This window comes from Sinocyclocheilus rhinocerous, unplaced genomic scaffold, assembly GCF_001515625.1.
Source record: "Sinocyclocheilus rhinocerous isolate Xijiao unplaced genomic scaffold, SAMN03320098_v1.1 scaffold3693, whole genome shotgun sequence".
NCBI classification, from domain to species: Eukaryota; Metazoa; Chordata; class Actinopteri; order Cypriniformes; family Cyprinidae; genus Sinocyclocheilus; species Sinocyclocheilus rhinocerous.
The window spans coordinates 111,735-117,040 of NW_015630705.1; positions in this window are offsets into that span (position 1 = coordinate 111,735).

Genomic DNA, 5,306 nt, shown 5'->3' on the forward strand with positions numbered 1-5,306 from the left:
TTATTGATCAGAAGATGTGAAAGCTGGAGATGATCAGAACGATAGCCCGCATCTTAAAACTAACTCTGCCGGTGTGCAAAAAAAAAATGATGCTGGGTTAAAAATATCAATATAAACTTTCCAAAATAAGAATGAGGATGTGGGTCAAAGACGTTAAGATGTCCGCATCAAAAGAAATGTACAAAAGTGATTATATGTCCACAGAAAGCACATTGAATGTAAGTAAAGTGTCTACTTTTAAGGTTTCAAATAAGTTTTTGGAGAATACAATGTTACAATTTGGTTGAAATAATGTTACATTGTCATTCAGTGTAACACTTACAGTTATGTAAAAATTCAGACAACATGCTTATTTTGACCTGTACACACTAAAATATATAAAATAATGAGTGAGCATATTAAATTCTATTGGGTTTTAAATGAGTAAAAAAGTCTTACTGACAAAAGGGCAAAAGCTAGGATAAAAAAACGTAAAATTACAACTAATTAGTGTTTGGGGTGAAAGTAATTAGTCATAAATGGATTTTTGTTGTAAATATGCCTGACAAGATTGTTACACTGAATGAGGTTTTAGTGGCTCCCTTCTGTAAATCAGGGGAAAATGTATCATATTTATTTTTTGCTCAGAAAAACAAAAACAAAATTGCAATTAAATTAAACAGAAAACTTTTTAATTTTTGGGGGGAAAAACAACAACAATTTAAAGCAGTATTACACTTATTGTTTTTATGCTTAAACCCTTCTTCGTCTTTGACCCGTTAATGTGTCCTGACCGATGGAGGTTCATGATTGTGTGTCAAAGGTCATGAGCTGGAAACGGCCCACAAACCGAGCGAAACCCGTGAATAATCAGCTCAGAGCCGTCCGGAGAAACACAAGCTCATTATATCAAAGTGAAAATCTGCTCTCGGGAGTGTACGAGCTCGCTGACAGCTAACATCAACACATCAGTGTTTTATCTCTGAACGTTTTGCTGCATGAAGGATGGAAATGACGTCCTTGGCAAACAGCTTCCGTTGTCATGGCAACCCATTTCCCGCTCCACTAATTGATGTTTTTACCACTAAATGTCGAGATATAGAAAACAATAGCGATTATGTGGGAGGAAAAACGGGAGAAGAGCAGTTCATGCTCGAGAGCTTCATTCACCATCATGAAGACCAGCAGATAAACCCCAATTAAAAACCAAACTACTCCACTGACTAAACTAAAAAAACACCCGACTGACAGACTCACGTTGAACTCAAACTGAATACAACTAATGCAAAGCAGCTTTTTAGAAAATATGACAGAAATCATTAGCACATTCGTGGAAACTTGTGTGTGTGAGTGTGTGTGTGTGTGTGTCTGTGTGTGTGTGTGCACCTGGTATTCATCACGTTATGGGGACCAAATGTCCCCACAAGTATAGTAATACCAGTAAATTTTGACCTTGTGGGGACATTTTTGAGGTCCCCATGAGGAAACAAGCTTATAAATCATACAGAATGAGTTTTTTTGAGAAAGTAAAATTGCACAAAGTTTCCTGTGAGGGGTAGGTTTAGGGGTAGGGTTGGTGTAGGGCAGTAGCACATACAGTTTGTACAGTATAAAAACCATTACGCCTATGGAATGTCCCCATAAAACATGGAAACACAACATGTGTGTGTGTGTGTGTGTGTGTGTGTGTGTGTGTGTGTGTGTATATATATATATATACATATAATATTGGCTATACTGGCTTTAATTTATGATTAGTTAAATAATCACATTGAATGTAAGTAAAGTGTCTACTTTTAAGGTTTCAAATAAGTTTTTGGAGAATACAATGTTACAATTTGGTTGAAATAATGTTACATTGTCATTCAGTGTAACACTTACAGTTATGTAAAAATTCAGACAACATGCTTATTTTGACCTGTACACATTAAAATATATAAAATAATGAGTGAGCATATTAAATTCTATTGGGTTTTAAATGAGTAAAAAAGTCTTACTGACAAAAGGGCAAAAGCTAGGATAAAAAAACGTAAAATTACAACTAATTAGTGTTTGGGGTGAAAGTAATTAGTCATAAATGGATTTTTGTTGTAAATATGCCTGACAAGATTGTTACACTGAATGAGGTTTTAGTGGCTCCCTTCTGTAAATCAGGTGAAAATGTATCATATTTATTTTTTGCTCAGAAAAACAAAAACAAAAATACAATTACGTGAAACAGAAAACTTTTTAATTTAAAAAGTTATTTTTAGTAAAACCAGTGTTATTTTAGTATCATATTGAGAAACTGTTATAGTTTTTATCAGTATTTTAACATTTTAATTTTAATTTTAGTCATTTTGTTGTGTGTATTTGTTATTTGTATTCGTTTTTGTTTTCTTTAAATATGCCCATAGTTTTTATTGTTTTAGTCCAGTTTTAGAAACATCGCCGTGACGACTAGCTGAAATAAAACAAGTTACATTTTTTGTTTTTTTTTACATTTTAAATTACTGTAGTTTAAATTGCCTTTATTCCAAGTAACAAATGTTCCCTTTCAAGGGAACTCCAACCTGCACTCGCTAGGGCATTCTAAATTTTGGAAAAACAACAATTTAAAGCAGCATTGTTTTTATGCTGAAACCCTTTTTCGTCTTTGACCCGTGTGTCGGCTTTAAAGCACTTATCAAAATATCAAAAGCAGGGAGATGTCAAAAGTTTGTTTGAGTCACAAAAATAAGTATTCCAGATACATCATGTAACTTACAATCTGCAAAGGAGAGGAAAAATATGCTCAGATACTCCATTCAATGTCAAAGCATTTACATAATCACAAATTTAAAGACAAATAAGCTTTTTTTCCCTCAAAATCTGTCATTTTCTATCACTGTTTGGATGCAGTAAAACCAGTGTTATTTTAGTATCATATTGAGAAACTGTTATAGTTTTTATCAGTATTTTAACATTTTAATTTTAATTCAAATTTTAGTCATTTTGTTGTGTGTATTTGTTATTTGTATTAGTTTTTGTTTTCTTTAAATATGCCCATAGTTTTTATTGTTTTAGTCCAGTTTTAGAAACATCGCCGTGACGACTAGCTGAAATAAAACAAGTTACATTTTTTGTTTTTTTTTACATTTTAAATTACTGTAGTTTAAATTGCCTTTATTCCAAGTAACAAATGTTCCCTTTCAAGGGAACTCCAACCTGCACTCGCTAGGGCACACTTTGGGCAACACAAACACCCACAGTGTTTTAGGAATCAGTCAGAAACACGCGCTGGGTTTGATCGAGCACATATGATGCAGGGCTGTTATTGTGTTATTATTACAGCAGTGTGTTTGTGAGTAACACGTGTCTTTCTCTTAGAGAAGCTGAGGAACGTTTGCGGCGCGTCTGGACGACGTATTCGAGGTGCGTGCAGATGCTCACACACATGAACACACACATACAGCTAAAAACTGAAGTTAATTCAGGATTCACACATTTCTGGACCAGTTCATCTGCATTACTCTTCCAGTCGTTCATGATTACAGGATAAGAATTTTATAGCTTCATTCATTTAATACACTGACTGTATAAATTGATTTGTTTTATTACTTTCTTATCAAATTTAAATAAATTTCCGTTTTTATTTAATTTCATTTATTTTTTACTTAATGTTTATTTAATTATTTCTTTATGTATTTTTTATTTAACCAATTTCAACTTAATTTTTTTTAAGTTACACAAGATTCAACTCAATTTTATTAAGTCAGTTTAATATAATTGAATTTTTTTAAATAATCTAATTCTACTAAACTGAAGTTTCTAAGTTTAAAGTACTCACAAAAAAATTTTTTTTAGAGTAAATAAATGCATGTTCACTATAGAAGTTTCCAGAACCTTTCGGGCAGTTTTATTTTCTGGGCTTTTTGCTGTTATTTATGGCACAATTCATAGTTTTCAGAGGACAAAACAAGGCTTTCCTCCACTGACCGCCAGTTATTTTTACGAGGTTTGCATTAACTAGTGATGTAGTACGACATTGATATTTAAAGGGATAGTTCACCCAAAAATGAAAATTAGCCCATTGACAAAAAACACCCATTCACTGCCATTATAAGGCTTGGAAGAGCCTGGACGTTTATAAATATAACTCCGATTGTATTCGTCTGAAAGAAGAAAGTCATACACAGCTAGGATGGCCTGACGGTGTGTAAACCATGGGCTAATTATCATTTTTAGGTGAACTGTCCCTTTAAAGGCCAAATTCAGTACACACCTTATTGATGATGCAGACTCTGCACAGGCAAGCAGATGAACCCAGAATATAAATGCAATGCACAAAGTTACACATTAAATGTTTTCCCATACGCAAACACTTCATGCGTTCATATTCCGAGCTCATCTGGTTATCAGCAATAAGGTGTACTGAATTTGATCTGTTTTAAAGGCACTTTAAGCATTTTCGAATGTCCTGCTGTTTTCAGTAGTATTGCGGCAGGTGCTTTATATGGATTGCTAATGGCCAAAACTTGCATTTCGTTCACATATCTTTGTTTTATAGGTGATCTGAATATTTGTGGAGTGGAACAGAGCCAGTCACGTGACTGAAAACTATGACTAGAGAGAAATGAGCCTGATGTTCATGTGTAACTGTGTGTTTTCCTCTCTCCAGACGTCTTCTGTCCGTATCTGGGATTCTCTCGTAACGCCTGGAACGTCTTAAAGCTGCATTAGTGCTGCAGATGATTAATAAACGTAACCTCATGCTTGCCGATGGTGTGTGTATTATTGCTAATCAGTCGAACGGAGTGAAGCGGCTGTGAATCAGGAAGCCTGGGTAAAAGGAAATTGCCTGTGATGTATTTATTTATGTCCCTAAATATCACGTAATAATACGACTAGGTCTGCTTGGTGGCTGCGAGTGAACGGAAACAACCAGCGAAGCCATTAAGTGTTAAAAATCTGATAAACGAAGCCTAAAATGATCTTAAATCAAATCTAAATTCATAAAATCATAGGTATTAAATGTTGCGTGCACTGCAAAAAAATCGTCCTTAGTGCTTCTGTGTTGTTTCCAATCCAAGCATCCTTAAATCACCAGACATTTTTGTTGTTGTTTCTTTTTTGTAAAATGAATGAAAAGCTACTCTGAGATCTGCAGGAAGCTGTCTCTTCACACTTTAAAGCAAGACATTCACATTTAGAGTCCATACTGATGTATTGCGTTCATTTCAATTTTCTTTGCTTGGTCTTAAAAAATATTAAAATGACGTTCATCAGATCCGCAGAAGCCCTGACACACACACACACACACACACACACACACACACACACACACACACACACACACACACAGAGAA